Here is a 12,723-nt window from a genome sequence, read left to right on the forward strand (position 1 = left end):
TTCTAAAGCTGTATGTGTGTGTGCGCGCATTCTTTTTTTTTTTTTTTTGGTAACACAAGCAAGAATCTGTGATGACAGGGAATTTGTTTGAGATTAAGGAGAAAATCCAGGTGTAAAGTAGGACTGAAGAACACAGCCAGGAATCATGGAAACCACATTTTGGTCAGCGATGGTCTTGTGAAATTACAATGGAGTCCAGAGATTCCTGTTGCCTAGTGACATTGCTGAGCATGTACAGTTATGTACAGGTCATCTTATTTGAATAAACAAATGCTTCTGTTCTGCATGCTTACTGTCATATACTTTTCATTGTTATTTTAGGGTACTTTTTATTTGAAGAATGTGCTCTAAACATTCCGCTGCGTTGTACTGGCTGGCAGCACCCTGCTCCTTCTTCATTGGCTCGGTTTCTCTTTGACTTGATTGAATCTCCTAGTTTTCTTCATCACAGCCCTAGGAACAATGGGGTCATAATACAATCCCCCCAAAACACACAAATACAAACACACACACCTCTTAAGCTATTCGGTTCAGATGTCCCAATAGACCATACCATGTAGGTGGTTGTAAGTTCTATCTATGAAGTAGCAGGGTGAGATTAGCTAATGTGTTAGTTACACTTCTGTTGGTTGTGATAAATCACCATGACCAAGGTAACTTACAGAAGAAAGAGTCTGTTTGGGCTTACAGACCAGGGGATGAAAGCCCATCATTACAGACAAGTGTGGCAGCAAGCTGGACGGCAGCAGGAGCAGGAAACTGAAGGCTCACATCTTCAAACTGAAAGTAGTACAGGATTTTTAGTATCAAAGCTCACCCCCAGTGACGTACTTCCTCCAGCGAGGCTGTGCTGCCTCATCCTCCCTAATAGCACCACCAATGCCCCAGACTCTGGGAGACATTTCTCATTCAAATCAGCACACCCGGATATCACATTTCTTGGAACATATTTCTGTTGTACATGGCTGTATTTGAATATTTTTCTGATAACATGAAATTTCTTCAAACGGGATTTTTGTTTTAATGTAGTATTCAGGCAAAGGACACTTTCTAATAACTAGTCAGAAATACATTAACTGATACCTTTTGACTTAATTTCTATGCAATTACTTTTGAGTAACATACGTTATCAAAAAAGTGTTAAAGCTGAAAATCAAAATAATTAAGCAATTAGTGCAATTGCCATCTTCTTGAAGATTTATAGTATGAATTAAAATGAAATGAATGATTAAGAAAGTTTAGTACGTTCTTTGATCCCTGCATCAGCCAACGGTAATAGTTTTACAAGTGCACAGATATAAACCTAGAAACTGTGCTGTTTTTAATAATAATAATAAAGATTGGAAATAATCCAAATGCCCATCAGGAGAGGCTGGTTAAATAAATTATGTTCTGCCCACATAATGGAATATTTTGTAGCCATTAAAAAGAGTGATGTTGTTCTATGCCCACTGACAGGAATTGATCCCTTGGCTGTATCAGGAAGTGAAAAAGATCCTGCTGGGGCTGGGGTGATGGCTCAGTGGTTGAAGTGCTTGCTGCTGGAAAGTGAGGGCCTGAGTGCAGATCCCCATGAAGATGCTGGGCGATCATGGCTGCCCACCTGCAATTCCAGCTTTGGAAGGTGATGACAGGGATCCCAGGGCAAGCTGGCTTGACCGGCTGTGTTGGTGAGAGCTCAGGGTTTAATGAACTACTCTGCCTCAAAAAATGAGGCAGAAGAGAAACCAGGGAGAAGTCCTGATGCCATCCTTGGATTCTCACATATAGCCATATGTATAGATGTCCATGCATGCACATGCCCATGCAAAAGCATGTGTACATATACGCACATATCGTGAACACACACCAGGAAATGGAAGGAAGGAGAGTATGTTACCGAAGGTATTGTAGATGTAGATGCTCATGTTATAACTAGTCTGGGATGCCTACTATCTAATGGGAATTTTCTTTAACATTGGGAGAATGAACACAAACTCTTAGCAGTGGTTATCCCTGGAGCATAGGATTCTGGGATACTTCTGTTCACAGAAGTTATATTTGAATATGGTTGAATTTTCTGTAGTGAATACGGCGTAGAGAGGGTTAATGATTATGACAATTAGAAAGAAAAGATACAAAGAGCCTGCTGCTTAAGTAGGCTAACCAGCTGAACTGGGCGCTGCATGGAATCTTGTAGCACCCTTTTCTATGCTGCTCGTTTATGTCTGCATGCCTAGAAGCTCTCTTGAGCTATTCTACTGATTTTTAAAATTACATTTGTTTCTGTATCTTGGGTGTGTGGGTGTGGGTGTGCACCTGCCATGACATGTAGAGGCCAGAGGACAGTTTGGGGAATAACTCTTTCTAACATATGGATTGTTAGTCTTGTTGGCACATGGCTTTACTTGCTGAGCTATCTCTCTGGCTCCATTATACTGATTTTAAAGTTCTTAGTAATCTGCTGTTTGTTTCTTTACATGCCATTTGCTTTCCAAGCATATTATTTTCTTTGGATTTTTTTTTCTTTGCTGACTAACCTGCTTTATTGATATTGCTTAGTTGCTACCCAGTATACTTTGATGTAGGCTGCTTTTGGTTTAAAGCATTATTGGTGTCCTGTCTACTCGCTTCATTGTAAAATGTTATACCCTGTGTATATCAAGGCTCTAGGAAGGGAATCTGTGGCTCAGGATTCCATCTGGATGCGGTTTCTCTAGATCCTGACTCTTGGTTTTCATTTTTGTGTCTGTGTGTCTATACACAAGCTGCAAGCAGAGGGGCAGGCTTGAGGAATAAGACGCTGCAGTGCAGCCAGTTTCTCTTTGCAGAGCCGTCATTGATGTAGATAGGATCAGGGAAAACATGCATGGGCTGGCGGTCTTGCCATTTTCAGTGTCTAAGCTTGGTTTGTTAGCGCAAGGGGTGGAGCAGAAACAGTGATTTTTTAGACCCTCACTGCGAGCTTTTCTTTCCACTACTGTGATGATCTGTGCCAGGATAGAGCTGCGCCCGGAGGAAGACCTTGGGTCACAGTGTTGACACCCTGGGTATATTTTATGGATCTGCAGATGTGTTACACATTTAGCCAATAGCTTTACATTAAAAAAAATTCTCCCCTTCTTTTCTGGCTACATAAAATGCCTAGGTAATTCTTTTTCTTAGAATTAGACATTGGATTCTTGTTCTTGGGAAGAGGATGGCAAGTGCTTGTAAAGACAGTTTGAGTAGGGGCTCACTATACCCTACATAAGATCCAAAACAGTAGGTTTTATGTTTTCTTGATATCACTATACAATGCTAGGCATAATAAATTTATATGATGTATTTATCCTTTATGTGCTCATTGCACCTTGATTTTTTTTTCCTCCAGTGTGTTCTCATATTTTCTATCCCTTTCCTGTCAGTCCAAACCAGTCCATCTTGTTTTATTGGCCATTATCTCTGCTGTCCTGCCTTCCCTGTCCTGGGCTGCCCACCCCATTCTGTTTTGTCCTATCCATTTCTAGTCTAGTTTATTAAAAAGTACTGATGGGGAACTAGTCACATTATTTCAGGATCAAGCCTTTAAAAAGCATGGATATGAAGGATGACAGCCTGTTGAAATTACAACCACCAAAAGTCTTGGATTCTGTGTTCATTTGAGGGGCTGCTTGTCCCCTGCAGAGAGGTCAGTGTGCCATTGACTTCAGTTATGGCTAGTGCCCTATGGCGTTGGCTTCGGGGACTTAAAGCACCGCATTGTGAGACACATATAGCACTTGATTTTGAAGCCATCTTTCTTTCCGAATGGTTTCGAAGTATCAAGTTTTTAACTAGCTCTCTTGAAAGAGAACATCGATTAGTCTACCAGAGTAGGCGGAGGTGCTGGTCACATTTTTACAGTCAGTCACTGTGCTTAGTACTACTGTATGGTTAACTCCAGAGAGACTTGTCTTCAGCTCTCCTTGCAGGTGCCTGTCTCCCTCTGCAGCCTTCCACTGAAGCGCTTTCAGAGGATATACACCCATTGTTATAATAGCCTAAGGAATGGAAAGCTTGTTTGTGTCTAAGGGAAAAAAACAAAAGCAAGTAAGCTACCAGCTAGCCAAGTCCATTTACAAACACCATGGAAATTATCTTGAGTATTTAGCCTTCGTCATCTTTTCAGTTTTGATAAATAAGTGTTGATTTGTTCTTAAATACATCCATAATTGAATTTTAACTTCATTTTTGGATTTATATAACCACACATAAGTTATATTTTTAAGACTCTTGAGAGTACAGCTAGTAAAAATGTCTTGAATTTACTGTGGAAGCCAGCTCTGCACCAGGACATAATTAGTTCTTGATAAAAGTATTGATTTGATTTGAATGTGAATTGCGTATTAAAGACTGAGGCCACAGTAATGCCTCATTAATTCAAATTATTATTCTTTTAGTTTAATGAATTGGAATAGCAAAGTTAAAGGAACAGCACAGAAGATAGACAACATTAAAAACATGTCGTACTTGCGGGAGACCTGTGCAAGTGTTACTAATGGCTGGTGTCGACTGTGTAAGTGCGTGTTTCCTTAGGATATTGTGGTAGCTACACTTTTGCTTGTTAGGGAGCTGAACTGCTGAGACTTGTTCACTGACGTGTTTGACTCACATTGATAGTCTGTGCTCTCAAGTCTGTGTTAAAACCATGCAAATCCAAAAAAATGTAAGAACTACCAATATCCAATTTTTGCCCGACATTTTTTTCACTGGAAATCATGTAGTTAGTCACCTTTGACCCCATGGAAAATATGTACAAAGTGCAGAATTACCAATAACAGGGAGATGGGGAGAGAGAGAAACCTTTTGTTTCTTTTGGAGATGGAAATATTTCCTGTCATGGTGGATTCTTAGCACATTGCACATATACTGCGTGCTTGCCGATGTCTTTGGGAATAATAGTGCAGGTTGGCATGGCTAACATACCGGCTCATGCCTCCAGAAAGGCCAATCAGCTAAGTCTTTTTGCTCCCAGGAAATCCAGAGAGATTGCTAGCAACAGATACAGGAAGAGGAGCTTGTCAAGGGGTAAGTTGAGCAGGCTTCTGGTAACTTCTAATTTCAGAGGAATACAATACTAGACCCCTGAGAAGTTTCTCCACCCTTTCAGTGGAGACATGGTAGTGGCTGTTGTAGCCAGTTACTTTCTGCTCAGTCTGTCAAACTATGTACAGCCCTGCTGGTTGGACTTCGGATCCCTTTGAGCTACAAGAGTGTTAAGAGCTGGGTTGGGGCAAGCATTGACAACTCTCAGAAGGCTTACTGGGAGCAGGCCCTCCTCACCTGGTTAGCTCGTACAGCTGTTTTAGGAGAATAAACTTTGCTAGGGAAGGTTTTGTTTTGTCCATTTGCTATTTTGAAGAATTTGCTTTTGAACTTTCCCCAACAAAAGCTTAATTTTTGTGTGTTGGGGCGCGGGGAGGTGGATTCTGTGAGCTTTGGGAGTAGGTTTAGGTAGCTGCCTCATGGCAACAGCTAAGCACACAGTTCTTCAGTACCAGGTCTTTCCGTGCTATCCCTGTAGGCGGACTTCCCTCGCATCCTTACCCTGTGGTAGCTACTGCTTTTCTTCCACATTCTTACCCTCTTAATTTTTTTGAAATGCCACAGAAATAGACCAATACTGGATGGAGGTGTAGTCTTTTTTAATCTGGTTTTATTCACTTAACATCTTACAGTCTAAAATTTCTCAAGGTTATTTTTTATGGATGAATTAAATTCTATTGTGGGTGCACCATGGCATCAACGTAGGGAGACTGATGCTGTTTCCAGCTTTTAGCATTTCAGGTAACATAGCTGTAAGTATTTGTGTACAAGTTTTTATAGATGTAAGTTCTCACCTTTCCTACCCAAATGCCTAGGAATACGCTGCCAACTACGTATTTAACTTTCAAAGAAACCACTGGATTGTTCTGTAGAATGGTGGTACATTTTTACACTGCATTTTGAAATTGAACTCTGGTTTCCTTACGTCTTTGTAAGCACTTAATATTGCCAGGGAGTGGCTGTTTAATCTGGCCATTCGAATAGGTGAATTGTGATGTCTTTATGGGTTTAAGCTGCGTTTTCTTCTGACTTGGTGATTAGTTTCTGATGTGCTTATTTGCTATCTGAGTATCTGTGGTGAAGGGTCTATTAAAAATTTTGGCCCATTTAAACAACAAAGGGTTGTTTTCTTACTTTTGAGTGCTGAAAATGGTGGGCATAAAGCTTTGTCAGATATATAATCTGTATTTCCTCAGTCTACAGTGTATCTTCTATCAGTGATATCTTTTGGTGAGAAAAGCTTTCAGTTTTATGAAGTCCAGCTTTTTGCTTGGCGGTTTATGGGTTGCAGTGTCCATGAGGTAACCGAGAATATCTTGTCTTCTTGGTGCGTCTACACCTGACATTGTAACTCAATGTTGTCATCGGCAAAGCTTATGCTTGAAAACCATGTAGTTCAGTTACCTACACAAAGAAACTTTCCAGAACAAAACCAAGCCCTCAATGTTTTAAATACGTTTATTATTTTTTGTATTGGGTGTCATTTATAGCTCTCCTGGGATACACGCCACCCGTGGACTGCAGGTCGGGCGTGTGTACCTCATTTTACTTCTGGCTCTGTTAACTATTGAATTAATTTTTATATACTTATCAGAAAGGGATTAAGGCTTATATTTTGGCATATACATGGCCAGTTGCTTCAAAAATATCTGTTGAAAAGACTCTCCTTTTTGGCTTTCAACTGACTCCGCACCTTTGTGAAAAATCAATATCTGTGTGGTTCTATTTTTGGACTGTTTCTTTTTAATCAATGTGTCTATCTTTTTGTCAATTGAGGTAGTTACTTTTCAAGCCTCAGATTACTGATGAGGGAGCAGAGTCTTAGTCAAATTAAGCATCTTGTCTAAGGTAATTCAGTAACAGATGATTGAGCAGGACCGCACGCTAGGGGTGGGGCTGTCCAGCTCCCGAAGCTGTCCCAGCCTGGGAAGTGGCTTTGGCGCCTGAAATGATCTTAGTTATTTTGCTTCTGCTTACAGCTCTTGCCCTTCAGGAATGATTGCTGTCTGTGGGTGTGGAAGTGTAGATGTGATGCGTGGATCTCACCAGTCATCCTTTGGAAGGTCTCTTCTGCTTGCAAGGCCATTAGTTAGTAAACCCAGTAGTTAATGAAGCTGATTAATTTTTAGCATCTTTAACAAGGCATAATATCCCTTCTAAAAATCCAGGGGCTCCACACACCATTTCTTTTACTTTAAAGAGAATGGTAGAAATATGCGTTTCTGTGTGGCAAGGAGGAGATGTTTAGGATTTGTGAATTTGAGAACACAGATGGGCCGAGAGCGACTTGCATCCAGATGGCTTTTTGCGGGGAACTTGGTAAGAGGTGAGAGAGTGACACTAACGTGGCAGTGAATAATAAATCAGTGTTTCAATATTGGCAAACTGGAGGATTTTGAAGAACGCCATATTTAGTTAGCTTTTGATGATTATAACCTAAGCTCATGTATTTAATCTGTTGAAAACTAGGCCTGTATGCCCATCCTCCTCCTCCTTCCATATCTATACATATTTACACACACACACACACACACACACACACACACACACACACACACACGTCATATTTAAGTGACATCTCTAGTGAGTTCAGCTTAGACAGTAATGCTGCTTTTTAAATGAAACAAAACACAAAAAGCCCAGTCTCACTGTAGCCCAGGCTGGCATGAGCTTGCATTGTTCTGCCTCCACTTCCCAAATCCTGGAATTACAAGCTCAGACTACCATGCCTGGCCCATGTTAATCAATCGTTGGTTTAATATCTGCTTTCTTCTAGATGCTGGGGATCGAACCCAGGAACTTACACGTCTTTATCTATGTGTCACTCTCACACATAGTTTTTAAAACTTCAAAATATTTAATCTTCTTAATGTGTATGGGTGTTTCCCTGCACTATCGAGTCAGGGTCTTCTAGAAGAGCACCCAGTGCTTTTAACCGCTGGGCCATCCTTCTCACCCCTCATGCTTTTTATTTTATTTTATTTTCATTTGGATGTGTTTTTTTGTCTTTTGAGACAAGGACTCGCCCTGTAGTTGCAGCTGGGGAACTCCCAGTGTAGATCAAGCTCCTAGAGATCCTTCTGTGCCTGCTGTCCATGGCTGGGGTCAAAGGTGTGCGCCACCGTACCCGACACCCTCTGCAAGCACTTTTAGTCGAAGCAACACATTTGCTTCTGCGTTTCAACTTTCTTCAAGAGACAAAACAAATTCTAGTCCCATATCTCTTGTCCCTCTGATCTGTTTCCTGAGGCTCTGATGTTCCCATATCTATATATGAGGTACAACTCCCGGGGTGACTTTTTGGTACTGGAAACCTACACACAAAACTGAGCTCTCTCTTCGCGCCTCTTTACAAAGAGGCAAACCTTTCCAGCATCCCTCTTTATTTCTGTGATGATGGACATACTCTCCACTGCCTCACAGCTTTTGGCTTCTCTCTGGAGGTGACTTGGTGACTTGTGGTGATTGTTAGCTTGATCTGGCTCCTCTTCCCTCTTCCAGTGCCTTCTTACCGAGCTGTCCCTTCAGTTTATGTCCATCCCCTTAGCTCAGTGCCTTCCTCGACTTTTGCAGGCCAGACCGAGTCCATCTTGTTTCATGGGCATTGTACTTGCTTCTTCTACACAGAATGGTTCTCTTGCCCCTTCGTAGTTTTGCAGGTTCGAATCCCTGTGTCTTTTGATCTCCTGAGAAACAGCCAGCATGCAATCTAGGCTAGCTGCATCAGCATCCCCTGGGAACTTGTTAGAAATACTCCACCCCAGACCTCTGAAGCATGAGCTCAGGGCACAGACCCTGGAAGTCAGAGCTTAAAGAACATTGAGATCCTTCTTAGCAAGGCAACAACCGGGAGCGATGTGTAGACCTGCTTATCTGTTAGTATCTGCCAGTTTTGGTTTTGTTTTGTTTTGTTTTGTTTTCATTCTCAACTCCTACCCATTTCTCTTTTTCTGCTGTTTCTAATTACTTATTTAAAATGGTCTCCCAGTTCACTCCCTAGAGGAAGACCTTCAATTTATTTTTCCCAATAGCAGGCATTTACTTTAGACTGTTCTCCTTTCTCCTGGATGTTACTACAGGTGTAGGTTGAGGGCTGGGTGTTTTGTATTTTCAACAGGTAGAGTGAAAAATATGTCTCCCAAGCCAGCAATGAGGATATAGTTCATACGAATTTTTTTGTCAGTTTTCCTAGTAAATTGGAGGAAAAATATTAAATGTCAAACAGTAAATATATACTTGTTTGCAGAACACCATGAGGCCAGCTGGTAGCAGAGTCTATGCTCAGCCACTTAGGTTTGTTCTGGGGCCACATCTGGTTTTCCTAATCCCTCTCCTCAGCCATTGGAGGGCATCTTGCCTAAGAAACCTGTAACACTCTTGACAAGAGGATGGGAGCAGACTGGGCGGCCATTTTTGACGTCTGGTCCTTCGTTTCTTACGGTGGCTAATTCACACTGTTGGGCCTTGTTCTATCATTTGAAAAATTAGGAACCTACAGCCTGCTTCCTGCAGTTCTAACTGTGCAGAGATTAAATACAATTTCGGGGGGTGTGTCCTCATATACCCCCTGCCCTATATTCGGGGTTCTATAAGTGGCCCCTCTAAGTACTAACACCACTAGACCAGCACATTTAAAGCACATTCTCCTTGGTAGAGGGCCTTTCTTAACTGTATTGCTCGTAGATAAAGACATTTTATGGCTCTGTCCTGTGCTTCAGAGCTACAGAGCTTCAAATTTCAGTGCTTTGTAATTGTTAATGAATGCTAAGAAATATTACTTGACTTTTTTTTTGACAAATCTGTGCATTTCTTAAAATCTATCCATTCAACTTTAGTTTTAATGGATGATCGCTTACTTTCTAATAGTATCTAAAAGGTTTTTATTATTATTTTTTTTTAAGAATAAATTAGGCCAGCTCAATGGGCTCTTTGACACAATGCCCCACCGAGACTGTTGTTTCATTGTGGATGGCTAGTTTAATCAGTATTATCTGAAGGCCATCTCGGACTACTCTGGCATTTGGTGCCTTGTTTACTTTGTGTTCTTTCCCTAACACACCTAATTAATGGAACTGTCCAGTGCTCTAACATGGAGAAGGAGAGATGACATGGCGAGCGCTTTCATCATTGCAGTAGCAGCTGACGTCTGTCTGGCTTCACCTCCGTTTGCAGAGCGCTTTAGCTTGCATCACACCGTACTTTAGAGATCTTGTGGAGTTGACACTGCTATTTTTTGTTGTTTTCTAGTTAGAGAATTAATGGTTAGATTATCAGCTCCACAAAACCAGGAGGTAAAATATGGCACCCTGAAGTTGAGGGTAGAATAGTTATAAAAACACTTCCAGTTCTTGGCTGGTGATGGAGCTCAGCTGGTAGAATGCTGGTCTAGCCTGCTTGAAGGCCGGTGTTAGATTCCTGCTGCCACGTACATTGGGAATGGTAGTGCTTGCTTGTAATGCCAGCGCTTGGGAGATAAAGGCAGGGGAATCAGAGACTGGATGCCATGTTCAGCTACAAAGTGAATCTGAGGCAAGCCTGGAGCCGTTAGACCGTGTCCAAAACAGAACACAATTTCTAATTTTTCTCAGGCTAATACACAGAGAATGGCGAATACAGAGTTTCACGTGATTCAAGAGTGCTGCCTCCCACAATCCATCATGTGGCACAAGAGATAATCTGCTTAGGTTCAGATTTTGGCTTTGCTTCCTTGTGACAGACCTATGATAATCATGTCATCTTCCTGAGCCTCCTCATTCATGAATGGGGAAGCTGAGAGCATCAGCCCAGCCAACAAGTGGAAGCCGTGCCTGAGACACAGTAAGCACACTCACTGTGAGCGTTAGCTATTACGGTGTGGAGCAGTGGGTGAAGTACCTCCTATAGAAGGGAAATGATTGTACTTAGACATAATTGTAATTACAGAAGTGCAAACCAGAGTGTCCGTAAGAGTTCATTCTGATGCAGCTGTTTAATTCTTAGGCGGGGCTCTAATAGGGTAGGTAAAATGTATATGTCTTTCTTAGTTTGTGTTTTCCCATAGTCTTAGGGGACATTTTGGGACTCTAGTTTGAGTGAAAACAAAACAAAACAAAACAAAACAAACAAACAAACAAAAAAATCCTGGAGCCCAGGCGTCATTTCTATTTCTAAAAACTCAAAACCCCCATCAGGACTACAATAACGTCCCAGCTGGCAGAAAGAAGCGCTCACACAGAGGAGCTCCGCTGGGGTCAGAGGCACAGTAGCCGTTTCCACAAGAAGGGAGATGATAATTGCCTTCTTTAGAAATTGCAGTTTTCCTTTTAGGATATTCACAAGCGAAACAAACATTCTGTTCGTGAAGTTCTGTTCTTTAATTGTGGTTTTGGCAAACCACCTGTTCCAGGAGCCCCTTCCTGATTGCAGAGAAAGCTCAAGAGTTCCGAGGGCTTCAAGCTTTTTCCTTGCCAATGCTCCTGCCTCATCCCCCACAATGTAGACCTGAGGAAACAAGACTGACAGGCTGCTGCTTAGTCTTTCTTTATAATTTACTCTGCAGCTTAGGTTGTGTATGTGTGTGTGTGTGTGTGAGAGAGAGAGAGAGAGAGAGAGAGAGAGAGAGAGAGAGAGAGAGAGAGAGAGAGAGAGAGAGAGAGAAGAAGAAGAAGAGGAGGAGAAGAGAGGGGAGAGGGAGAGAGAAATGCATTTTTAAAAAAAAATGTGGAAAACCTATTAAAATGTTGGTACAATCTAGAAACAGGGCATTAAAACTTGTAACGTTTAAAATTAAGACCTGGATGTGACTCTTCCACAGATGCCATGTACAGAACCCTCTTGCATTCCTTGGGTCTCCATCACTAGCTCACAGAATACTGGGTCTCATTATGTAATGTGTGTACACATCTCATTCTTCTTTGCTCATGCTCCCCCTTATCTCCTAGTCCCCTGACTCCACCCCTGCCCCACCCCTTAGCATTTTCCTTCTATTTAAGGTATAAGTTAGGGATAGGGGAAATGTCTCTTTCTTTAATAAAACCATAGGCTGTGTGTGACACTGCAATGAAGTTAGAAACTGGGAGGAATCTATTCATTTTTAATTTATTGATGGCTATAATCAACATAAAAAGCTTTTCTTAATGATTAATGTTGAGGACTATGAACTTTAGACATATTTATGACTTCTTTCCAGAGGATGCATGAGTGTGACTAGACTCAGGATTTTGAATTCTTTAGGCCCTTCTGGTCTTACAAGTGTGATTCCTACGGCTCTGGAGGAAGAATTGGTGACTAGCCACCATTTGTGTGTGTTTGTGTGTGTGTGTGTGTCTTGCATTCCTAGATATACAGGTCAGGATGTGAATGTGTGTGAGTTCCTGTGGAGGCAGAGGGACAGCTTTGAGTGTCACTTCAGAAATGCCCTGCTTTGAGATATGGTCTCTCATTGGCCTGGAGGTCCCCAGGCTGGCTAGGTTGGCTAGCCAGTGAGTGCCAGGGAGCACTGGGACTACAGGCATGCTCTATTACACCTGGGGTTTTCCAGTGTGGTCCATGATGGAATTTATGTCTTCATGCTTGCAAGGCTGAATTACCTCTAAGTGTGTTTACTTCTCCATGTCTTGCTATGACCAGCACATGCTGTCCCTTAGAAAGTGAGTTTCTTTATAGGTGGCTTCACAAGCAATTAGGAAACACCGTGGA

General features: G+C 41.8%; 1 protein-coding gene across 6 annotated transcripts in view; it reads left to right on the forward strand.

Annotated features, from left to right (window-relative positions):
- Positions 1 to 12,723, forward strand: part of CADM1 (cell adhesion molecule 1) — a 324,719-nt gene that overhangs the window by 24,760 nt on the left and 287,236 nt on the right. The gene's annotated exons all lie outside the window — the stretch shown is intronic.

The sequence above is a fragment of the Acomys minous genome (assembly GCF_964271855.1).
Source record: "Acomys minous genome assembly, chromosome: 5".
In the NCBI taxonomy this organism is placed as follows: Eukaryota; Metazoa; Chordata; class Mammalia; order Rodentia; family Muridae; genus Acomys; species Acomys minous.